The sequence below is a fragment of the Sciurus vulgaris genome (genome assembly GCF_902686455.1).
Source record: "Sciurus vulgaris genome assembly, chromosome: 12".
NCBI classification, from domain to species: domain Eukaryota; kingdom Metazoa; phylum Chordata; class Mammalia; order Rodentia; family Sciuridae; genus Sciurus; species Sciurus vulgaris.
The window spans coordinates 37,887,702-37,914,046 of record NC_136473.1 but is presented as its reverse complement, the minus strand read 5'-3'; the positions used below and the strand labels follow the sequence as shown (position 1 = coordinate 37,914,046).

General features: G+C 39.0%; 1 long non-coding RNA gene across 1 annotated transcript in view; it reads left to right on the top strand.

The window, feature by feature from the left end:
* Positions 1 to 9,617: 9,617 nt before the first annotated feature.
* LOC306642163 overlaps positions 9,618 to 26,345 on the top strand; it is a 59,167-nt gene continuing 42,439 nt past the window's right edge. The window contains exons 1-3 of the long non-coding RNA XR_013758411.1: positions 9,618 to 9,751; positions 12,660 to 12,742; positions 18,774 to 18,888. This is a non-coding gene — a long non-coding RNA (uncharacterized lncRNA). The remainder of the gene's footprint in view (positions 9,752 to 12,659; positions 12,743 to 18,773; positions 18,889 to 26,345) is intronic.

Below are 26,345 nucleotides of genomic sequence, written 5' to 3'. Positions count from 1 at the left end.
CCCCACGTGCAGCCTGGACTGTCCCACCTGCTTATCATTCCTGGGTGCTTGCCAGTTTTCTCTTCTGTAGTATGCACTGCAGTTAATTACTGAGGTGAGCAGAAAATACCCCCTCCCATGGAAATCATGGAAGTACTATCAGAAGTTAAAGAATTAATGAGTATGAACAGGTGTGAGATTAGATGCAGCTAACAAGGCACGGCTGCTTGGTACTTGTTAGAGTCATCGTTAAAGTTGCTAAAGCAAATCAAGAAATTCTATTTCTCAGGTAATTTTTCTAATTTTTTTCATATTTCCTAAGCATTTGCATTTCTTGCCCTTGTAGCAAACAATCTGATTCATCAGTGACTTTCCGCATCAGGCTCAGCTTCATCAACAGCAGCTTCGGAGAGGGTTAAATTGCTCACATACAGATTTCTGCACTGTCAATCCGAGATTATGTTAATTGGCATCATTAAAAACTGGGCCCACCAGCTTGAAGTAATTTACAATCTCATGTTTCCAATCAGTAATTTATTTATTTACAAATAAAAACTCACAGAAGTGGTGAGACTTTTTATGAAAATCTTGTCCTTTTCTACAAAACACATGCATCACTCAGAACTTTAGTGTGTGTGTGTGTGTGTGTGTGTGTGTTTTGTTTGTTTTTGTTGTTTTTGGTATTTGAATTCCCTCTCATCAGCTATAGAGTGACATTGTCCAATTTCAATTATGTGAATGACTTCAAAGCTGAAAAGTCGGTCACTATAAGATTGCTCACCTCAAAGGGTCATCCTCAAACAAATGAGGGGAGGTGGAGAGTGAAGAAATACTACCTTTGTACTTAGGTATATTTGACTAACTGTATGAAAGAAATCCATGTCGTGTACAAAGTGCTATGAACTTCTGGGGCAAGTGATTTATAGGAGTCATTCTTCCCTGAAGAGTTTGTGTTTGGAGTGGGGAGACAATGTTACAAATCCTAAATTTATTTTATCATCTTACTGTTGTCATAAGAACTCTGGGGTAGAGTGAGATCTGGCACCCATTGCTGGCATTCCCAGAGTTCCACTTGGGTGCTGGCCCTGAGATTAAGTAGGTTAAGGGGCTCACTTGGCAGTTCCTCCATGGGCAGTGTAAGCTTCTGCATCTACAGTTCAAGCTACCCAAATGCATAATGAAGTGGGGATTGATATATTTGGTGCTGAGTATTCCTTTATGCTGAGAAACTGAACTGCAAAGAGGATAGAGATGCCATTTAAAACAGCCTCCTATATAGACACTCTCATGGGAGGGTTCTTTCTGGGAAAAGAATGCATGCCTTTTTTATTTTTATGTGTTTTTTAAAGAAACAGAGCCTTGCTATATATTGCCTAGCCTGGCTCCAAACGCAGAGACTCCAGCAATTTTCTTGCCTCAGCCTCCTAAGCAGCTGGGACTACAGGCTGTACCACCTCCCAGGCACAATGTATGTTTTCTATGCCACATTTCTCAAAAGGAAACATATCTCTTCAGGGTGCTGAGGATACTTCTGGACCACTGAGAATTGAAATCTGCATGCATTCAGTTGATTCCTGATGGGAGGGAAGAGGTGTGGAGGGGTGCTCAGGGGCTGAATGCCAGAATCTGGAAAATGTCCTTGACATTTGACATGGAGGAGGCTTTCCACAGCTGTAGCTGAGCAAGCTCTTAAAGCATCCATCTCTGGAAGGTGGGGAGGAGGAAGTTCTGGACACTCATTTTGAAATTAGCTTGACTACCCACATTTCTCTCAGTCTATTTAGTGAGATTTGAAACTCTTCCCAAAATTAGACAGAAGCTTGCATATGCAAATATTGGTGGAAGTGACACACTGAAATTTATGTCTAGTGAATTAAAATCGTGCTCCTGGTAAGTACGAATGAGTAAGAGCAGATTTACTTTATAAACTTTAATATAGGGAGGGTTTAGGGAGAGAGTTCTGGTCTGGGAATCTGAACACGGAGGTCCCCTGGAGGGGAAGTACAAGAGAAACCCCATTCCATGTGATGGTGGGACAGAAATGCTTGCTGGTTGATTAGTGCCAGACACAGCCTCAGTACTTAATTTTGCTTTGTTCTCCCAACACTACTATGAAGTAGGGATAATGCACACCCATTTTATGAATGAGGAAGTAGAAGCTTCAGTGGCTACACAGTGAAATTCCCTATACTTCCAGGAGGTTCCATGTAGCATTTGTCACACCAGCTGCAGGCCTTTGTAGAGTAACTTCAATAATTTATAATTTTTTGTCTTATTATTCATGTACTTTGATACAGAGCATGAGCCCCAAGCATTAATGACTGACATATTCCTTTGTACTTGAGAAACCATGTGTTCATGGCAGTGAACACTAAATACCCAAAGAGAGTTGCTCATGATAAATTATAGAGATGCAGAAGTCAGAGACGTCAGCTCAGGCCACCTGGCTTGGGAGGTTCCTGGAAGCAGACAGGTATGAGTGGGGGCTAGGGAGAGAAGGCAGGACAGGGATAATTGTAATCCAGCAATTTGGGAGACTGAGGAAGGAGGATTCCAAGTTGGAGGCCAGCCTGGGGAACTTAGTGACACCCTGTCTCAAAGTAAAATAATAAAGGCTGAGGATGTAGCTCTGTGGTCAAGCACCCCTGCATTCAATTCCCAGAACCACAAAGGAGAAAGAAAAGGAATAAATCAAAGAAACTGGTGGCTACTCTGGTGTTCGCAGGGTTTGAGGAGAAGGAAAGGAGAGTATAGTATGACTAAAGAAAGTTCACACAGCCTCCTTTTCCTGATAGGAGTCAGAGTTAAGCTTCAAATCTGCCCTTTATCTGTGAGCATTGCCCCCACCTTAGGCACTCCTTTTCCATTACTTGCTTTACTTTCTTCCTCAGTACAACATGATACACTTATTTAGTTTGTTAACTGCCTTTCTCCACAAGACTGTACGGTCCACGGCAGGGGTACTTGTTATTTTGGATCCTGGCTGTATGCCTTTCTTTCTCATATGTGTATACACACATGAAGAGCATTTAGTTCTGCTCATGTAATATATATGTGTATGTGTGTGTATAAATATATAAAGGTATAAAATATAGGACTAAATGTTCTCTCTCTCATCTTTAGTCCTGTTTCATATTTTACATAGTTTTTGAATTTTAAAGAAAGGGGGAAATTTCACACACTTGGTAATTGGATGATTTATTATGCTGATTATCAATAATTTTAAGTTGATATCTGGAAAAGGAGGAACAAGGGGAAATAAAAAGACTTAGGGCCTGGAGAATAGCAAAGCTCAACAAGTTCTCAGAAGTCCTTCTGGTGTGGGAGGTCCTGAGAAGTAGGAATTGAGTGATTTTGTGAAGGTTCTGGCAAAGACTGGGCCTGAGAACCCCAAGGAGCCAGGCAGGTGAAAAGTTGCTGAGCTGGTGAAACTAGCAGCTAGTGCCTGTGGCTACATGGTGGTGGAGTGCCAAAATCAGTCACTTCACCTGGCCTTGATGGAATGATGGAAAATAAACACTCCCAGGAACATATCTCTGCCAGGCTCCAGAACACAAATTAAGATCTTGGATAAGGAGAAACTGGGAAGGTGGTATGTTTCCTTAAATCTTCCTGCATTGAATTAAAGCTGCAGAGAAAAGCTTTCAGTACAAATAAGCTCTACACTTAGGTGGTATTTTTTTGATCTCTCTTGTTTTCTGAGAACTGCATTTGGAATTATAAATTTCCTTTTGAGAATTGCATTTATCGCATGTTGAAAAAGTGTTTTTCTCATTGTTCATTTTTAAATATTTAGAAAATTTCTTAAGATTTCTTCTTCAAATAAGATGTATTTTGTTTGTTTCTGGACATATGGACTTTCTTTAAGCTAGCATTTTTGATAATAGTTTTACTTCTACTTCATTGTGATAAATGAACATAGTCCATGTGATGCTATTTTTTCCTATAATTTATTGAGGATTACTATATGGTCTGCACCTAGTCAGGTTTTATAAATACTACATATGTGCTTGGAAAGAACTTGTATTTTGTTTGGTGGGTATAAAATTCTATATTTCTATAATATTTGACTATTAGTCATGCAATTTAGGTCTATGTATGCTAATTTTAACAGCTTATCTATCTTTTCTGAGAGGAGTATATTAAATCTAAATACATGGGAGATTTATATCAAATGCATCTATGTTCATGATTATTAAACATTTTTATCTACATTTTCCTTTAAAAGAGTATATGTCGTTTTATGCATATTTTGGTTTTCCTTCATTATGATTTTCATCTTGAATTGTTTTTATCCAATGTTGAAAGTTATTCCATCATTTTCTACATATTCACCTGACTCTTCTTTTTCCTTTCTTTGTTTTTAACCTTTGTAGTTTGACATTTTAAGTAGAGAACATGAGTATTTTGTCTCTCTAATCCAATCTGAATAACATGTTCTTTTGATTGGTGAGTTGAGCAAATCTATATATTAATTACAATATTGAACAATTTTATAGTGCTTCCTGCACGGTAGGTGTGGTTCAGAGGGATTTGCATATAATAAGACATTTAACTCTCACTTTGAGAAAGATGTTATCTTCTTGTTACAAACCAAGAAACTGAGGCACAAATAGGTCAAGGAACTTGCTCAAGGTTACACAAGTAAATGGTAGAGTCAGGAGACAAGATTCAAGCACAGGCAACTGGGTTCTGTACTCACATTTAACAATATGCTCTGATACCCTGGGGTTGTAAATTGAGGTCTGACTGGATTTAGTTCTTATTCATGTTTTTTACTTGTCATCCTCTTTTTAAAGCTTTCCAGTCTGACATAAATTTTGTTCTCTAGTTTGATGATTGTATGTCATGTCCACCTCTTCTTTGGTAACTTTAGTGTTGGCTTTAGGGTAAGAGCCAGGGGCCCAGGTTAATTTCTGTTTGGTAAGGATCCTTAACTTCTCTTCCCATTTTAATACTATCACTATTTAATATGAACCTTCTACTCTAGTCTCATTGATTACCCTATTTTCCATGTCTTTTGTTTCTTCCTTGCTTCTCTCTCTCTCTCTCTCTCTCTCTCTCTCTCTCTCTCTCTCTCTCCCTCCCTCCCTCCCTCACCTTTTTTTGGTCTCTTGCCACCTAGAATTTCCTCTTCTCTTTTTTTCAGTTATTGAAATTCTACCCAACTTTCAAGTGCACAGTCCAAATTCCTTCTCTTGTTATAAAGTCTTCTTTGACTACATGTGTCAGGGTTCTCAGATTCCCTCTGGTTTGTTTAAGCAGAAAGAGATATATTAATGAGTATTAAAGAGTTTACAGAATTCCCAGAAAGTTAGAAAACCAGGTCTGAGGGCTGGGGATATAGCTCAGTTGGTAGAGTGCTTGCTTTGCAAGCACAAGGCCCTGGGTTCAATCCCCAGCACTGCAAAAAACAAACAAACAAACAAACAAAAAACAGGTCTGGATGTCCCACAGCTAGTGACCCTAGAAGATGTAGGGATAGATGAAGACCCATTGCTACAGCCATTGTCCATTGTGACACATTGTGACACACTGTCACTTAGCATTTATGACACTGGGGGATAGACATGAAAGTTTTAAACAGTGTTTTCCCGGGAATTCACACCTATGCCACTGTGTTGTAAGAACAGCTCAACTGTATGAATGATTGCTTCTTCACAGGGAAGATTTCTCTTGTTGGTATAGTTTGGCAAAACCTGCGCTATATCCAGAACCCATAGCTGTAAAGAAGTCTGAGAAATGCAGATTGTATCTTTAATGTTCTAGATGACATTTGCAAAGAAAGTTGGGCAAGTCAATCCTTACTTTTTTACTGTCTGCTAGATTTGATTATTTTACTCTTATGACCATAGCCTGTTGTGAAGTCCTAGGCATCTTTTGTTCTGTAACATTTTAAATGCATTTTAACTTTTGTCATATTTTATTTTATTTTTTAAAATTTTTTCTTTTAGATATACATGTCAGTAGAGTGTATTTTGACATAATATGCATGCATGAAGTATAACTTATTCTAATTAGGTTCCCATTCTTGTGGTTGTTCATGATGTGGATTTTCACTGGTGGTGTATTCATGTATGAACATAGGGAAGTTAGGTCTGATTCATTCTACTGTCTTTCCTATTCCCATCCTCCCTCCTTTCTCTTCATTCATTCTGTCATATTTTAAAAGCATATTTGTTATTCTTTCAACCAGACTATTGAAATTATTTGAGGACGTTTTGACTTTACAATATTTGGAAAAAGCATCTTAAAATGTCACTTAAATAATAAACATTTGTTGACTAAATAATGTGATTTCAAGAGTGGATTTATAAAGCTATGTCCTGTTTTTTTAATTTGTAGGTAAGACCAGAAATTTAAAAATCTGAATACGCATATCAAGAATGTTATTATTTGCTTATAAGATAATTCTTTACCATCAAGGAAATTTTAAAGAAAGAAGGTGTAGTACAAGTTCCACTGAAAGAAACACACCCTGAGAAGACCTAAAATGTAAAACATGGCTGTCACTTATAAAAAAATCTTATCACATATGACACGTAAGTAATCCATTGTACATAAAGCACAATGTGCCATTATTATAATGAGTAACTAGATCTGATAAGTCCTCGTATCTGCCAAGTTCTGACAATAATATATCAGATAAAATGAAAAGAGCATTTTATTTTTTTGAAATTTTATTTTTTTATTAATAAATTTTCATTGATAAATTTTTTTGGAAATTTTTTTTCATACATGAAAAGAACATTTTAGAATGACCTGAAATCATAAAACCATATGAAAGGTGGTTGCTTATATTATTTATAGCATGTTCATATCTGATCTTAGAAACAATTTGCAACATGGGTTATCAGGGAACTTAGCATGATATTTCTACCTATTGCTCTGTTCTCCATCTGGATTGGTGGTGTGGTGGTCTGTATGCACCTTTCATGCAACATGTAGAAATTCTGTCTACTGTGCATCTTAGCTCTATCCCTTCTCTCCCATTGTCACTGCCAATTGCTTTAGTATAACCCCTCTTTTCATTTTTTAAAAAATCTTTTTATGGCTTGGACAAACACATTTCTCTTCTTTTCTTTTTAGTTGTGTTAGGGAATGCTTTTGGCTATGAGTTATAGAAACATTTTACCTATGTGATTTAAACAATAAAAATTTATGATTTCAAATAACTGAGGGTTCAAAGGTAGAGTATATAAAGAATGACAAGAAGAACCAGGCTTGCTTTGTCCCTCCGCTTTGTTCTCTTCAGGATCAGGTTTATTATGCTGCTCTCTGGGGCAGCTTATAGTAATGGAACTGCATGTTCAGTAGAAAGAAAGAAAGTGAGAGAAGAAGAGAGATTCAGAGAGATCTCCTTTAAGAATGCAGCATGCATCATTTCTTTTAGGCTGATCAGCCCAAACTAGGTCTCTCATCAGTCCCTGAACCAAGAGTCCTTGTCAAAAAATTGTTTATATTGGTTGGCTTAGGTGAATCATGATTGCCCTTTGGAACTGGGATGTGGTAGCAAGAAAGAGTCTCTGTAGAAATCATATGGCATACTTGATTCCAAAGGAATTACATGAAGGGACAAATTACTGAGGATAGGAAAGTTTCAGGGATCTTAAAAAAAAAAAAACAATGGTGACACTCCTTGGGATTAGTAATTGTGGAAAGCTACAGCTATCCCTGAACCTGAGAGGCATGAGAAGAAAATGAAGCAATGAGGGTTGTAGCCATGGCATGCAGAGACATGTTTAAGTAGCCCTAAGATGGCACCTGGCGATGAGCCAAGAGGTGGCGCATAATTAGTGTTAACACGGTGTGATCTACTTTTGCCTGATTAGTTAATGTCTCCTCTGTGCTAGTGGTCAACAGATGTTCCTCATTCTTAATTGGTACCGTGGCACATGCTCCAACCATGCTACTTAATCCTAAGCTGATTGGCTGCCTTATTGTATATAAGACATTCTCTTCACCTGGGAGGAGATCACAGAACGTGGGACTAAGAACACACCTCTAGGTCGCGGGTCGCAGGTTGCAGGATGCAGGCCGCATGCTGCAGGCTGCACCCGCACCTCCAAGAAGGGACCTACCTTTAAGAAGCAGTAGACCTTTGATAAGCGTCGCCTCTCTGAAAGAGTAGCACCTCTAAAATTAAGCAAAGTCTCTCTTCCTTTAAGCAAATTCTCTCTTCCTCTAAGCAAAGCCTCTCTTCCTCTCAAAGCCTCTCTTCCTCTAAAACTAAAAGTAAGCAAAGCCTCTCTTCCTCTATAAACTAGTGAACAAGCAAGTAAACAAGGAAGCATCTCAGAAATAGAAGTAGTTCATTCCCCGTCCACCTCCGATAAATTCCTACGGGATTGTTGCTGCGGGCAGCAACAATGGCAGATGCCAGCAGACAGATGTGTGGTCAGAGAGGGATACAAATCTATACCAGCAGGGAAACTGTTAGGGAGAAGTACCCTAAGATCTCTCTTTTCTCCCATGCCAGTGCTTCCCAAAGTTGAACCCAAACAGAAGGTAGAGGTCATGAAGGTCATGGGGTACAAAGAGCAGGACAAGAAAGCAAGGATGCTAGTTCTGGAGGGGCAAATGCAACTAATCAGCACAAGCATCAAATAACTTGTTAGGAATGAGGAAGGAGGAAATAGAAGAAAAGTGGCAACCTGTGTCCAAAACACTCTATTTTCTACCCTGGGGGCAGAGGGATCATTCTAAAATACAAATGTGATCATGTAAATTTCCTGGTTTTTATAATTTTTATTTTTTTTAAAAAATACTGATACCTAATACTTTATGTGGCACAATACAATTTAATTAGATATAGGTATGAGGTGTGTCATACTCAAATCAGGCTAATCATCGTCATCTCCTCTAATATATATTTTTTCTATGGGCTGGGAACAGGTGAACTCTTTTCTAGAAATTTTTCTTGCTTTAAAGATTTCAAAGTGTTCTCTGTACCTTTAGGATAAAATCGTTAGTGTGCACACAAGGATCTGCACCATGTGGATCTGCCTCTCTTTCCAACCTCATTCCTCATCCTTTTTCTTCAGGTACCCTGAGATCCAGTAATATCCTATTCTTTTAAGTTTAGCTTGCTTGCTACTTTTTACAGATTGTATCCTCTGTCTTCTCACCATGTAACTGGACAGTCACTGTTCCTCTAGGATGCCTTGAACATTACCCTACTCTAGAAATCTCTGTTCCTGACTCCAGGTTGGGACACCCTTTCCTGCATCCTCAAGACCCTGGGATTTATTTTGGTCTCAGTTGACTATATCAGGGGTTGACATTTCACTGCTTTTCAGTTTACAAGACCTGGAGCCCCCTTCAGAGTTGACCTTTAGTTTTTCATCCTCATATCAATGAGGATCTGTTGAATATATTATTTCATTTAAGTGAATATTGATTTTATTCTATCCAACAGCTTTTATCAAAGTCAAAAAGAGAACATAATTTAGGTCTGGGATCATGCCTTAGTCTTACCCTACAGATTTTGCATGACCTTGAGCAAATCCCTCACCTTTTTGAGCTTATTTTGTCATTGGGAGATTAGAGATGAAAAAAAAAAACTTACAAGAATGTTTTCAGACATAAAGGCAGTTGTTCTTAATTCTTGTTCTTAATTCTCTCCACCATTCAGTTCCCAAATTACCCCAATCCAGCATTCATACTATAGACTCTCTGTACTAGACAGACATCTTGACTATGGCCCCAACACAGCTAGGCCCACTTCCTACCTCTGCTGCCTCTGGAAAACCCTCCTCCACCAGACTTCCAGGTAAGATTTTCCCTTTTTTCTTTGTATTATACTCAGTCTCAGAATTTATGGACTAAATCAGAAAATCAGTTGAGAACTTATATATAAAACAAAAGGGTATCTTCACCACAGGTGAATTGTTATTGTAATTTAACAAAAATCCTAGTTCTGATACTTTTGGAAAACAAAGAATGAGGCTCTATTCAAGATTTTTTTGAAGAACCAGTAACTGTTGTTACAAAATGATTGTAAAGATCATTTTTATTATTATCTATGTTAACTTCATTTTGATATTTTACCACAGTCACTTAAAAAGTGAAAGAGTTGTTAGTCAGTTTTTTATTATTGTGACAAAATGCCTGAGATATACAATTCAATAGAAGGAAAGGTTTATTTTGGCACATGGTGTCAGAGTTAGTTGGCTTCATTGCTTTTAGTCCTGCATTGAGCAATACATCGTAGTGGGAAGATATGATGGAGGAAACAATTCAATTCATAGCAGTGGGAAGGGAAAGAGAAACAGAGAGGACTCCAATATCCCTTTCAAGGGCACCCCTAATGACCTAACTTCCTTCTACTAGACCCGACCTCCTGAAGCTTCCACAATCTTCCAGTAGCTCCAAAAGCTGCTTTAGGGAGCACTTATGCAAATGTATCAAAGAGTAATAAATCTATAAGTTATTAATCTTCATAGTGGCCAAGACCAGCTGATCTGATTCCCCTTGACTGTGCACGATGACCCACTTGTCCCCCATCCTTCCTGAAGTTGTGTGCCTCTCCCTTCCCCAGTATTGTCAAATCATTCACTTGCCTTTTAGCTTTTGCTTGTCTCACTGAAGTAACTCTAGTTAGGGATCATCATTCTGTACAAAATTTTTGTAAAACTGGATGATAATATGGAAGTCCCATTCACTTCACTCTAAGTTTCAGAAAATGGAGCAGAAAAGAAAGAGTCCAAATTATGATATACTTAAATTGAAAAAAGCACCCCCATCCCCCACCCCCCAATTCTCCAACTAAACACATAAATAATCCAAGTGAGTGTAATCAGACAGGTTTAGTATCTGTTCTCTCACAGCTGTATTAAATCTAGGGAGAGCTGCATAATGTATTTACATAATTGCACAAACTAGACATACCTTAAAATGCAAGTGTTCCCACTGATTACAAAATTTGCTGGTTACAAAATTATGAGCCTCCCATAGCTCCGCAGTCTCCTCTCCCTGGGCCTTGTCCAGTGAACAACAGCCCCCTTCCTGTCTGGAAATGACTTTCCGGAGGCACCTGAACTGGAGGCCTTTCCAGAGAAAACAGGAGGCCCCACAGGGGAGGCCCTCAACTAGGCTCACTGACCCATGCACTCCCCCAGCCCAGGTGGCTTCAAGGGAGTAGACACAGGTGGCCCTCCCTTGCTCTGTGTATCTCCCCACACCTCCACCCTCAACTACAGAGCCTGCAAAGTGAGAGCCAGAGATTAGGTGGAATCTTGGGCAATGTATTTATATTAGGTATCTTATCTTTCCCTAACTTTGTTTTAAACTGTCCTGTAAAAAGTTCTAAAAGGTTAACTGCTCTTGAAATGATTTGCAGAAAGCAACTTCTGCACTTTGAAAACAGTTAATTTTTGAAAGTTTTTCAGCAGGGGTAACTCATTGAGATTCTTTGGTTTAGTTTAAGGAAGAGTTTGTTTCTTCTTTTAGAAGCATCAGCTGGTTTAGTGAAAAGATAACTAGAATAAGAGCCTGTGGACTTGGTTTTAGTTGCTGCCCTCACGCTGACCCATTGTGTCTTCCTTCAAGTCTTTGCTCCCTAACTTGTTTTCCCATTTGTCAAAGTGTAAAAATATAGTGTCTGCCCCACAGACATTATTAATAAATTATATCAATATTTCAGGTAATTGCTGTTATAATCAAATGAGACAACTTTTTATTAATTATAAAAGAACTTTCTATTAATACAAAGAATATTTGTAATATTTTAGCCAGAGACGCTGGATTTAAGTGCCAGCTCTGGCCTGTACTAAGTGATTGAATGCAGTTCAGTTTACCAGTATGATCCAATTTTTATTTTAATTTTTAAAATGAAGGTATTAATAATATTTGCCTCACCTACCTCAGGTTGATGCTGTCAAGATCAGATGGGACAGCTTAAGTACAAGTTCTTTGTAAAATTGCAGTGGTAGCATATCACATACAAATCCTCACTAGGTGACTGGAATTCTTGTGTGTTCTTTATGCACTTATTTGATTTTCCAGTTAGGAAATCGAGGGTAGGAGAAGTGAAGTCATACCCTGATCAGTGGAGCCAACTTTTCAGCATGTCTCTTTGACTCGGGAGCCTGTTTTTGATCACTACCTATACAGCCATAGGTTGCTGTCTTGATGCTTTTATTGTTTGATGCTCTTTTCTCAGAGATGGGGGTTCTTATGGTGGACCTGTAATGTTTCATTTAGCAAGAGATATTAAACAATATTTCCTCAAAAGGCCATGAGAAAAAGGTAGAGGAATTTCTTAAGCTTGATTCTGCCTCTTTGCAAATAAGCTTCATTGCTGATTTATTCTTGCCAGATATGAAAATATGGTTCTGCAAAAATTCTAAATTGAGATATTTGGGAAATGAGTTGATCACTTTCACGATTCCTACTTTAGGATAGTAAATGATATCTACTTTCTGGGCCTTTGGTCAATTGTAAAAGGAGGAGGAGAACAAAAGGAAACAAATGTATTGTGCCAGGAGGTCTGGTAAAAAGATTTTTGTCAAAGATGGCTGAATTTCCAGGTTGAACATAGGTTCTTATTACTTTTGTGTGCATTTACCCATTTATTTGTCCTTTTTGGTTTTAACATGTTCGCTTTCCTGTTATTACATGATAACTTTTAGAAGAGAAATTGGTCAGTCCTCCTGTTCTCATTGCACTTCCTCTGATAGCTCTTGTGGACCAGCAGGGGATGGTTTTCTATGTAGAACAGGCCTGATGATTCAGCATAGAGAAGAATAAAGACCAGAAACAGGTAAGTTGGTGGTAAGAATGAAAATGATTTAGGAAAGAACTGTGGTTCAAGCACCCCTGCATTCAATTCCCTCTACCAAAACAACAATAACAACAACAAAAACAAAAACAAACACAGAAAGAAGAGTTTTTATTCAGTAGAATTATGTCTGAAGATTGATCAGCCAACCAACCATTTATTGAATACCATCAGCATCAGCTGATGCTATGGTTTCATAGGGACATGAAAATTTCTTGGTTGGAGTTTCCTTCCTAGCTAAAAAATGGTCTTAGATTGTGGGTGGGAAGGCTGAAGTGATATAAATTACTCCTTGGCATCAGATGAAGACAAATGATGGTCAAGGGAGAAGAGTGGAAACCTCTTGCACCAAAGAGATGTTTAGTTGAATTGTTGCAGACACTGGAAAATGGTGGTGGCCAGAGGTAGGAAATCAGTAAGACATCTTCCTCCTGAGGATAAATAACATCCTGCATTTATTATATGGGCTTAAAATTAACTAACTTGAAGGTAGTTAATATCCTGACTCACAGTCACATCCTGTTATGCTTTGAATCTAGCATGTCTCCCAAGGGCTCCTGTGTTGAATGAAGGCTTAGTCCCTAATGCAGAAATGTTCAGGGGTGGAGCTTTTGGGAAGTGATTGGATTGTGATAACTCTGATCTCATTAGTGGATTAATCTATTGATAATTTCATAGCTGAATGGGTTAGTAGGAGGTGTAGCCCAGTTGGAAGAAGTAGGTCACTGGGGGCATGACTTTGAAGGTTGTATCTTGTCCCCGGCCCCTTCCTCTCTTTGCTTCCCAGCTCCATGCCCTGTTGACATGATGCTCTGCCTCACCACAGCTTCAAAGCAAGGGAGCCAGTCAACCATGGACTGCATGTGCCAAAGATAAATCTTTCCTTTTCTAAGGTGATTTTCTCAGGCATTTTGTCAGAATGATGGAAAGCTGACTAACGCAATGCTTTAATGAAGAAAGTCTGATCAGAATAGATCATAGCTGTAATGTTACTTCATTTGAAGAAACCAGACTTGGGCTGGGGTTTGGGCAAATGGAATGGTGGTTACAAGTGTGACAGCCACAAATGTACTATTGAAGGCAGGGAGCTCTGTTGCTTCCGGCCTTGAGCCAGTCCATTGACCTTCTTTCAGAGGGTATGCCTCTGACTTCCAAGAAGTGTTCTTACATCACAATTAATATCAAATAATAGCTCTGGTCTGTTGTTCCTTGATGAAACTGATTTTGGGAGAAAAGTGAGAACTGCCAAACAGTTCATTTTTGAGATCTTCCTTCTAACATTCTGCAGCTGCCTCTCAAGAATTTGGTTGTTGTTTCTAGCAGAGAAAATACACTATCAGCTTGGTAGTCTCCGTTATTCTTGGTTTGAGTTTGGTAGTTGGTTATGGCTTCATGTCAAGAAAAATTCCTGTCTCAGTTTATCAACACATTGAAGATTTTTTTCAGAGCAAATGAAGGAAGTAGAATTTTAAGATTTTGCTTTATTTATTTATTTCAGAGATTTCTAGCTAGCAGTTTTCTTCTCACTTGATTTAACTTCAAACCTGGGGTGGGCACGATGACCGCTTTCTGAAGTTATGATCAGTCACTCCTTATGATCCCGTGATGAGATGTCTCCTGTGATCCATGATGATGAGATGTTTTGAATAGTCTCATGAGTAGATTTTATCCGAGCCCCTGCTTCTATAGCCCCTGGTCCCACCTCTTAAGCCCATCATCTGGCAGTCTCAAAAGCTTCCTCAAGTACTGTATTCAAGCACTCCTCCACAGCAAGCATCAGAATTAGGGGGAACTGAAAGTCGTTTCTCATCAGAATAAAAGTTGCTTTAAACTGAAGGGAGGACAGCAAAAAAGGAACTAAAGCTCCTTGAAGAGCTCATGGATTTCACAGCTCTAGCATAGACTACTTGGAGAAATAAACACTCAGAGCTACTGTCTCCATTTAAAAACTGATGCAGAAAAGCAACTAATTTCAGTTCCTACCCTTTTCATTCCTTCTTCTTTCTTCTTACCTCCACCTCTTTTTACCTGTTCCATTTGTTGAATGCATTGATGGTCACAGGGTCTCAGAGAAGAATACATTCATTTTTCTAATTTGTTCTCTGAAAAGCAGTAGTATAGTCATGTATTGTCATTATCATTTTCCTTCTCAACATAGGCTAATCACCTATAGTCCTGAAGTGTGTGCATGGGTTCATTTGTGTACTTCATTTATTGAGCACACACAGTAGTCACCCCATATCTCTATCAACTTTCTGTGGTTTCAGTTACCTGAATCAACTACAATATGAAAACAAGTAGTATAATGAGATGAGAGAGAGCGAGAGAAAGCACACATTCACTTAACTTTTATTGCAGTATATTATTATAATTGTTCTATTTTATTGTCTTTTATTATTGTTAACCTTTTACTATGCCTAATTTATATAATAAAACTTTATCATAGATATATAGGAAAAATGTTAGTGTAAGTAATGTTTATACTGTCCGTGCTTCAGGATCCACTGAGCATCTTGGAATGTGTCTCCCATGGATAAGGGGACCATATACTTTGTTCCAATCCTAGTGTTTCCATTCCAAAAGAACGAAAGCAATTATAACTAATAGTTATGGAATATTTTCTATCGGTAGGTCCTATGCTAGGGTTCAATATGTGAAATACATTAACTAAATCAAAGTGGTTTGATGATAGACTTCAGTCTTGCTCTATGCTCTCTAGGAATGGTTTGCAAACTTTAGCCACATCAAAATTTCCTGGAGAGCATTTTAAAACATTCATTTCTAGGTTCAACTTCTCTTATTCATAAGCCTGAGAATTTGCATTTCTAACACATTCCCAGATGATGATAATTGACCCCACTTTGAGAACCACTGCTATGGGCTACCCTGCCTTTCTAGCAGCTCTTCCCTGGGGTCTGGTTGCTTTTGGAAAGGTGAAGTGTACTTTGCAATTAGCCTGGGGCTCAACTTCATGCTACCTGTGAATGGAAGAGCCGGCTTTACCAGGTAGGTCTTCCCCAGTGCAGCCTTTCTCCTGTTTCATCATGGCTGTGAAGCTGCCTCTGGTTCTACTACTCCTTTGCTGCTTCCCAAGAAAACAGCCTGGGGAGAAAACTTTTCAAATTGAGGTGCTGGTTGCTCTTAGTGTCTGTGTGAAGAAGATAAAAAACGTGTCCCAGTGTGCTGGTAATAGAAGTATTGCAAACAATGTAGACATCTCAATAATCTCCAACTTCACTTCTGCTCAACATATTAAGGTCAGTTAGTTGTTTTAGAACACCATCCTGAATCCTGAAAACAGATAGCAAAAACAGCAGCTGTCCATAGACTGTTTATTTATTTAATCCCTCATGTAAACACAGTGAGGACGATGAGAGATTGTCACTTGGCCTGTCAACATGACTGTGCTCAGCGGGGGCCTTGTCCTCATCTGAGCCCTCTGGCCTGTTTCCCATGTCTGCAAACAGTGGCAAAGCGGAAACAGAAGGGAAATAGGAGTGAGGAAATGGTGTTGAGTTGCAAAACATGGATAGAACAATTGGCATTTCAATTCCCAGGACAAGCAGGATCCACCGGATTATGGAGGCACAAACTCTGGAGGGGGCAGTTTTGTTCTCTGGCACCAAGGGTATGCACTTTTTGCAGCGTTGGATTCGTCCTGCCTCTGAGGAAGCTATTTACAGTTTTGCACAGTGGGATAGTTTTATGAGCCAACCCTCTCATTTTTATGAGGGTTCCCGGGGTAAAGCAGTTATACAATCTTACACCAGCACACTGACTTCAGTGAAGTACAAACAATATAAAGTAGGCCATCCAGACCCATAAAGCAGGCAATGCCAAGCAGTCGTGATTTAAGTTCAGTTCAGGGGTGACCTGGCTTATTACGATAAGATAGAGGAATGAATACAGCCTACGCAGGGAGAGTGAGCGAGAGGGAAATAAATAATTCATTGGGTTCTTTCCAGAAGCTGTAAGTTGAAGGAACAGAAATCTTGTTATCAGAAACGGGACCAAAAATTCAATTGCTAGGATGTTCTCTCAAATTACTTTTCAGATTTGTTGGTTGAAGGAAATGACACCACCTTCAGCCAAATATTTGGTCAGCAATCCATCATCAATACAACAAGCCTTTCAGATCTTAATATGGCTTTCTGTGACAAACCAACTTTTCCCCAGTGAACCTGTCAAGAACAAGGTCTCTGGGTGTGCTTGTATTTACAAATGAGTTTGCTAAGCTTGGGCTTCATAAGAAGACAGGGTTAATTATGAACTAAACTACAGATCTCAAATTTATCAGCAGGCTAAGTAGCTGGTGACTGCCCCAATCAGAGTCAGCTTCAAGGAAATGAAAACGGGACTTATTTACATTTAGAGTGATGCCCTGCTTCTTAATCACCTCAAAGCATTTAAAAATTAACTTCACTCCCAGCAGTTCAAGAGGCATAATGAACCCAGGGATGGCATTTGCTACTCTTTTTCCTTCTTTTGAGCTGCCTAGTCATTATTTCAGCCTGTGTTCTTTGCCTGTGCCTTTTTGCTAAACCTTGGAAAGTTTCTTTTTGATTCAGTTCTTCTAAATAATCTTCCGTTTATTTAGAAAGCTTTCTGATAAAGCTCTTTCCTAAAACCTTACCAGAACTGCTAATGGTCACCAAGATAGCCTAGTATATAAGCACAATAGGGCACTAAAATCATTTTGGCAAACTTCGATATGAATGTTTTAAGTAAAGTGGTTGGTTAAAAGGGGGTATTATAGGTTGTTATAGTTTGGATCTTGAACAACCCCCAAAGATCTATGTTTTGAAGGTTTACTCTCCTGCCTTTGACACTATTGGGAAATGATGAAACCTTTAGAGGTGAGGCCTAGTGGGAGGAAGTTAGGTCACTAGGGCTATGCCCTTGCGAGGAATATCAGGACCTTGGCCCCTTCCTCTTTCTTTCTCTGCTGCCCAGCTGCCATGAAGTGAACAGACCTCCCCTACCACATGCTTCTGTTGTACTGTGTTGCCACGGGTCCAAAGGATCAGTGATTATGGATTGAAAACTCTAAAACCATGAGCCAAAATAAACCTTTTTCCTTATTAAGTTGATTATCTCAGATACTTTATCACAGTGATGGGAAGCTGACTTACACATGGGTTATACATGTTGGACAAGAGGGGTGACCCCCAGACCTCAGGCTATTACTTCTTATATGACTATGGGATCGCCTTAAGGTGAACACTGGTAATGATTAGATAAATTTTGTACTAGAAATTTCTAGGCAGTCAATAAAATTGATGCATGTATAAAAGGCACTTTCTGTCACATTTCAGTTGATAGTCTCCAATTTAAGTTAAAATTCTTATTATTTGTATCCGTGGTCTCAAATCATTTCATAGTTTTTACATTTAGCAGAAGATAATCAAATTTGTCGGCTGAATATGAGTGATAATAATGTCTTCCTCAAAAGAATAGTTGTAAAGATTTATACTATTTTTGGTCAACTTAAAGGAGCTATACCAACATAAGATTTCTGGGTTTTCAATTATTTAAGATTTTAATAACAAAAAATTTTAATATGCATCATTTTAGTTTTAATTTAAAGTATGTTAAAATACCATAACTTTAAAATCATTACTTTTTTCTCTTTATGCAAAAAACTACCATGTAAATATTTTATTTTAAAGAAAATTATTTTCTTTAGAAGGGTTAATGAAAAAAAATGGGCCTACTTAAGGAATTATCAAGAGTAATTTTTGGGTTATAAAATGAAGAATGAAATATTTGAAATTAAAAAATTTGACAGGTTTGTATTTAGAAATCCATTATGGTATGAATTTGGGTAGAAGGGAGGCCCATCCTCCTTGCTAAATTATAGCAGCTAAGAGGCCAATGGGTTGGTTCTCAGGGTTTCAACTTTGACTGTAGAAGCATGTTTACCTGCTGTGGCAAAAGGTGGGCCTCTTGGGTTCCAAGAACTCATTCTTGAAACATGGGCAGAAACCTATGACTAGCTCTATTTTTATTGCAGGCAGAACATCCTGTGCTTTACAGTTCATTTTGTGCCGAGTCTGCTGGAAGAAGATTGGCGGCTACACCTCTTGAGCTTTCCCATAACAAGACGTTCATCTCTTGAGGCTATCCTGGTGAGCCAAGCCGTACATAAATCCATTCTAATTAAATATGTTACTCTCTAGGGGGACATGCCTTCATTATAGGGACTTATTTCAGGGAAATATAGATATGTGCATATCTATATTTTAGTGATAGACACCAGTACCTGTTTGCAAGCAAGTGCATATACCATCCCCCCTTCACCACTCTCAGCTTACATCTTACTATCTAGAGACTCACACAAAACAAATCCCTTGGGGTTGAACATACTTTCAAATGTGTGAAGCTAAACCCTTCGTAGACACAGTCATCTTTCCATTATAAGTACAATGAGAAGCTTTCTACAACTTGAAATTTCAGGGTGCCACTTCTAATCCAAGCACCTGGCTCAATTAGATTTAATGAGTACTTTCTGATGATGAAGTTAATGAGAACTTATAGCCACAACCAAAATGCTTTATGTGTTTTTAAAAAAATGTAGGCCAGAGAAGAAAAGCACATGTAAGTGGTCCAAACATTGTCTTCCTCTTGCTTGTTTTTAAAAGTGAAAAACGATTATCTGAACTGAGGTATCAAATCTTACACAAAAAGTTAGGCTCAAACTCTAAACCGATTCATTAATCAGACTGTGCTAATGAAATAGAGGAACTATTTCTAGAAGAACTTAGAAACATGTCAGACATAGTTTCATTACCTATTCCTCCCATTCTTCTGTATGAAGATTCATCATGTGTAACAAATGGCAAGAATATTCAGGTCAGGGTTGTTTCCTTTCCACTTCCCACTACATGATGAGTGAAGAAGAACAAAATATTGTCACTATACCTTTGGAAAACAATATCACCCTCTAATTCAAGAATTTTGTTGTGATAGATCCTAGCTACCTAATAAGACAGAGATAGAAATCAAGGGGTACACATTTTTAAAAACTCTACATTAAACCTCATAAAACTTTTGAGTTAACAAAAGCAGATTTTGATATTGAGAACAATTTACTTTAAAATATGTCTTTTAAAAGTCTTTATGCTTTTAAATAAATTCGTATATATGAATTATATTGGAAGAATGTGTATGCAGCTGAGGAAAATTGATTACTGCTACAGTGATACCCAAGAAGATGTTTAATGAGTTGTACACCTAAGAGAATGTGGACCTTCTGTTGTATTATTTTTCTGTTTTTCAATGAAACTTATAGTTGATTTATCTGCCTTGCACTGATGATTTTCCTGCTGTTATATATTCAGATGGTGTGTAAATTCTTTGAATTTTTTTTCTGGAGATGGTACCCAGAAACTGTGGTCAAGATGGACTTTAGTTAATATTCTCATGTTGGGATTTGCTTGGGGTCACTCATTAAGGGGATTTTCTTTTGATCAATTGAGCAGATACTTCTGGGTCCTTGACAATAAGGACGTACAAATTCTACTTCAAATTGGGACAATGATTTTTTAGTTTCACATGTACCTTTACTTTGCCTCTTTTTTAAAAAAACTTGACTTGTTCTTTGGAAATAATATCTTTTTCTCTCAATTAAAACAATATCTTACAAGAATTTCTTTTTTCCGAGTAAGAAATAAGTGAAGACCCAAATAATCAGTGTGAAATGACTTAGGTGAATTAAGCTTTTAATTCACCTTAGGGAATTAAGCTTTTCACCAATACTTAATAATGGTAGTGTTGAATTTCTTTGACTTTGTTGATGGTATGTTAAAAACATTATACTATACCCTAACATTATAAAGACCTTTAGCTCTATGCCTTACGACATATAGTATATTAAAGTGTGTCTTCAAAATTCACATTTGGGGCTGAGGATGTATCTCTGTGTTATAGTACTTGCCTAGCATGCAACGCAGACACACACACTAAACATTTTTTAATTTTTGGAGGGCATTTTTATGCCCTTTGCTAAATTCCTTGAACTAACACATTTATGTTGTAAATTCTAAGATAAAGACTGCCATATTGTTGATGGACAGGCATGGGTATGAGCATAAATGTGTTTTAAAAAATGATGATAACACTGCACATCATGAAGCTTTGGTCAGAAGAAACATGGGAACAAGTTAATGATAGAGGCTTGTCCACAGCAAACTTCTCCTTTACTGACCAGAGCAGGGATGGCACAGGGCTCTGCTACTGATTCCAGTTTCAGGGGCCTCCTTTCCGCCCCCTTCACTAAGGAATGAAGTCTCTCCCTGTGTGATTTTGGTGGTCAGAGTAGAAGCATCATTAGGGATACACTTCGGTTTCAGAAGTGATGCATTTGTGTTGAAACTTCAGCTGGCTTTTTGGAAATGTTATGAAAAAAAATTATTGAACAAAATTCTAGCTCACAAACTGCAAGCCATACCCTACCAGGTTAAGCAAATTAGGAATACTTTTTAATTCAGTTGGAGATTGGGAATTACCTTAGTGAAGCTAAGCAAAGAAGAAAATGATTTAAAACAGAAAAATGGTCCTTACCTTTGAGAACTCTTGTAATCTAATGAGGAGTTGAAACAGCTTTGGTTGAAGAGCATGGCCAAATAAAGTCAGTAAGTAAAAATATGTTTAATGAGAACCAAAGAATTATAATGACTTCCCATTCTAGCAGAGGAAGTCTGTGTTCTGCAATCAGTTTGATTCTAAAAGGTAGTTGAGTTTGGATCTGAGAGACAGGCATACTGGATACTAATCTGGTCCTCATTTCTTGCAAGCTGGGTAATTTTTTGAAGTTTCTAGACTTTCTAAATCTCAGGAGTTTAAGAAATATCTGGTTTAATAATAGTCTAAAAACAATAGTCTCTCTTTCATAGGTTGTTATACCTATTTACAAACTTTAAGGATGAACACAGAGGATGCACACATTTGCTTCTTCTCTGTGATTAACTGGAGGTACCAGTTCTAGGCTGAGGTGATCAGAGGCTCAAAGAGAATCAGGTTTAACTGTCTGGCAATGTGTTCAGACCAGGTGCAAATGAAACTCTCAGGCTTCCAGGAGAGTTGGGGGAAGCGACTCTCTGGAAGCAACTGCCTCTCCTTGCAGGGACTCTGTGCAGAGCATTTCCAGTCTCAGCCCCGCCGAGTGCACAGAGGAGAGGTTGTCAAAGCAAAAAGGATGCTTCCAGGCCCTGGAACCATCTATAGTCCAGGAAGTGGGTTGACATGGTTCAGTTGAGCTAACCAAAGGTGAGATATCTAAGAGAAGCTGCTGATCTGGGGCAGGTGCTTCTTTCCTCCTGACTCCTCACTCCTCATGTTCTACTAAGATGTTTGACCATGAGGGTAGAGAACACCACTGAATTAGCCAATTGCCAATAAAGGAGAAAAATGACAAAAGGCACACTGGATTATTTTTGGATGTAGGGACACAGACATACAAAAAGTCTGCTCTAACAACAACAACAACAAAAATGTGATAAAGATTTCTTTCTCTCAAACCTGCTCTTTTCCCTGATTAAATGATAGGATGGGGGTAACAAATTGAAGGGAAACAGAGGCTCTGAGTTAGGGTCATGACTGACCAGTGAGGCTGCCTGAAGCAAGACGAGGACACTATTTCAGGGGGATATTACAAATAGAGTGGTAGCCTTATTTAGTGGGAAAAATTAATCCTTAGACCTCACTCCAGAATAGTCTCCCTCTGAGAAGCAGCTGTCTGTGGGAGGCATCAGGATGCTGCACAGCAAAGACATCTGGCCCAGTTTTGCCATGGTCTAACCTCAGTGTGAGTTGTACATCTTCTCCTACTGTTTGTTTCTTCTTTTGCTCACTCTGCTTAAATGATAAATCAACTTGGCAGGAACATTATGTTTCTATTCATTTGCTAGAGTGCCTGGCTCACAGAGCATACTTGATACATGCTAAATGATAATACTGTGACAATAAGGCAAAGACTGGAAACCAGAGGTGGCATTTGGAAAACCAGTGGGAAATAGGATTCTGAAAATATATACAAACTTGGGCAAATCACTCACCTTTGCCATTAAGTGGTTTCAAAATATACTGTATCCTGTGACACATTTGAATGGGGGCATTATTCATGAGTGGTAAAGTATGTGCAAATTGTAGTGAAATCAAGCTGTGAGCACAGGAAATAGCATTCAGAAAAGCCTGGCAGTGTGGCAGCCAATGAACAGCCTGACAGTGTGATGGTTCCCAGAGGCAACTCTGAAGCTGCCAGCATAATTATCCCTGGACCTCATCACCTTTGCCAGCTTGGTACTTGGGCGGTGACTGCAGGTGGAGGATGGAATGGGATCACCTAGTAGATACTGTGTTTTCAGTGCTGCCCCTTGTCCTTTGTTTATTCTTATCCTGGGATGAAGGATGGTGGCTTTTGTCAATCAAATCACAAGATAGGAAAGTGATGATTTTTAAAAGAGATCATTTTGATTAGACTATGAATTTGCTGCCATTAAAAAATAATCAGTAATTTGAAAATGCTTGCTTGTATCTTCTAACCATTTGGGTCATTTGCCCTTGGGAATTTAAAAGCAACACATGGAGAACAACCAGTCCCCAACAAGTTGTAGTGAATATCTCTAAAGGCCTGGTATGCATTCTTTTTAGGCTCCTCAGGAAAGTACTAACCAGAAATGGCCCACAGTGCTTTATAAGCTTCAAGATTGCTTGGTCATAAAACAGGAAAAAACAGGAGGGCTGACAAAGTGCCTGTGGTGGAGCCCAAAACCCTGGAATCCTAAAGATGTTGCAAAGATCCCCCTTCTGTCCTGCCTTCCTCAGAGAACTCCAGATTCTACAGTCTAGAGGGAGCAGCCTTGGAGGAATTTTTGAGGAGAAATTGAATGGTAGCCTCACAGTGCCTGGTGGAAGACAGGCTTCCTGGCTTATGGGGTGGATGGAGGCTTGCCATCTCATGACCTCCTGGGGAAGGCTGCATGGTAGGGATCCTAGTAGGACTGAAGCATAGGGTCTTCCCTGGGGTGGGATGCCCTGCCAGGTACCTGGCTTCAAACCCTATGAACTCAGCTTTGACCTGGTTTCTTGGTTTGCCAATCATATCCATGAACTGAGGAGCCACCAACGCACAAGTGACCTTCCGAAACCTGTGGATCTTGGGTTCTTTTGACCTGTTTCTCATAGCTGCCACATTTTAGCTCAGCTTGCAGTAGACAATAATAGTCCCTTACATTTGAAGAGAGAGCATTTTAGAATTTTCAAAATCCCCTTACACAAGTTATTTGATCTTCATGGCCAACTTTTATGGTAGATATTATGTCTGTTCTAAAGATGCAGATATCAAGATAGGGAGAAGAGAGATAACTTTGTGTGTTTGATGTGAGCCTGTTGTGACTTGAACCTAGACTGGCAGCTGGCAGCCAGGATTGTTGCCTGAAAGGCCTTGGAACCTGGAGGCCTATGTAGTGCAGCTTGATAGCCAGGATTGGGCTTTACACTCAGGCTGTTCTGTGAGAATCCCAACTCCACTACTTATTACCTGATTAACTAGAACCAGTGTGCTCAGCCCTGTGCCTCAGCCTCTTTATCTATAGAACGAGACTAGTGCTCATTATCTAGTGCTTGCCTAACACATGCTGGTTAGTGCAAGTCAGCATCTATAATAATAACTGCTGCATTTTGGTGCTTATTATGTAACTGGCACTGTGCTATGCATTTAATGGGCATTAATTTATTTAATCATCACAGTAACCCTGGGGCTTTACACTTATTCCCATTTTAGAGATGAAGAAGCAAAGGCACAGAGAGATGAAATAATTTCTTAGAAGCAGAAAATCTAGAGGTCATCCTCTTAATCACATACCAGACTTCCTTTCAAAGCAGAGCTTGGGTCCTTGTAAGTAGTCAAAAAATGTTGGCTGCCACTGAGGTTGTTCCAAGCATGGGTGGTATGATGTCAGGGCCCCACCACCCCAGATACCTCCCTTGAGAGTCCTGTAGTTGGAACACCATGGTCAGGACTTCAGTTTGAATGAAGAGTACTTTGGGTCCCTATTAAAAGACAAGGGCCCCCTCTGATTGTATTGAACTTCATTAGATTCTAAATCTTTATGACAGTGATTTTGGAGGCTGTTTCTAAGGTCAGTTTGCTAGAGGAGAGAGATCCCGAGAATGCAGCTTGGAGAGGTAATGAAGGATGTTATTTCTGTGAGGATGTGTCAGAATGAGGTAGAATTATGTAAAAAAGAGTATGAGGACTCATCTCTCTTACAAATTTTCCCAGTTGCTAACATTTTGAGATCCTAGGACCTCAGTAGAGTTCATTTTCTGAGCACCCTTTTCATGAATTTTTTTAGTATTACTATGTGTTGGGAATTGCAAGCTGACAGAGCCCCTTTAACAGTTGAAGAATTCAAAATATGGAGAGGTCACAGGATTAGATTGTACTGAGCCAACACTGGCACCCTAGAATCCTGCCTCCCTGTATGAATACAATTTATTTTCCTATTCTCTTATAAACTTTAATAGGTGATATTTCACATGACCTTTGCAATATACTTTAAAATCTCACTGTTGAGTTTCTTCCTTGACCTTGGCTTAGGAGTGAGAGTCAGGAGTTCTTTTGTGCTAGTTTTGACACCAACACAGAGTTTTTTGGTGGAGGGCTTGTCATTCAACTTGTAGTTTCCAATCTCTTCTCCTGCAACCCAGGTTTTATGATGCTTCCCCGCCTTCTAGGTATGTAGTGAGGGTTAATTAGATAATGTTTGCACAGGACTTTGAAGATGAAAGCACCATATAATTGTTATTACATATCATCTCTTCCAGAATCCAGGAATGCTTCTACTTCAGGGAACACTTGAACATGTCTGAACTCGTATTGTTCACTTCAGTATAGAACTTGTCAGGTGTCAGTGAACTAATGATACCATGTAGAGTACTGAGGATCAAACAGTCAAAACAAACAGCAAGCACTAAGAAATTCTTGGATCCCCAGGAAGCAGCTGTCAGTGGGCCTGGTGATGGAAGGAGTCAATTGACCCATTCAGTTGAGAACTGCCAGGAAGAACTGCCAATAACTGGATCCCCAGCACAAGACATCAGGGGTCATTAAGAGAATGTCATGGCTCCATAGACTAGAAAGGGCTGCAACAGATAGGGCAGACAAAAAAAGGGTATTTTGGAGGAGCTGAGGTGAGGGGCATGTCATAGGGAAGAGGATAGTTGAATGAAAGACTTCCTAACTCTGGTAGTTATTTTAAGTTTCCCTGTGTCTGGTGTGATTCCAGTACATCAGTCCATGTTCCTCTGATTGTCAGCTAATTGTATTTCTAATAATGACAAATCTGTGACTTGTAAACCTTCAAGACCCTCCTCTTACCTAGAAAATGAAGTTTAGCCCTTTTTAAACCCTTATTGTGGCCTTTAAGACTCAATTGTCTGCCTCTTGTTTATTTTCCTATTCCTTTTCTTCACATTTTTTTCTTGCATGGGAACTGTCTCCCAAAGGAGCTCATGTAACCCTATCACACTCAGACTAAAGAAACCTCTCCTCTCCAGCGCATTTTACTCACACCAATCCTTG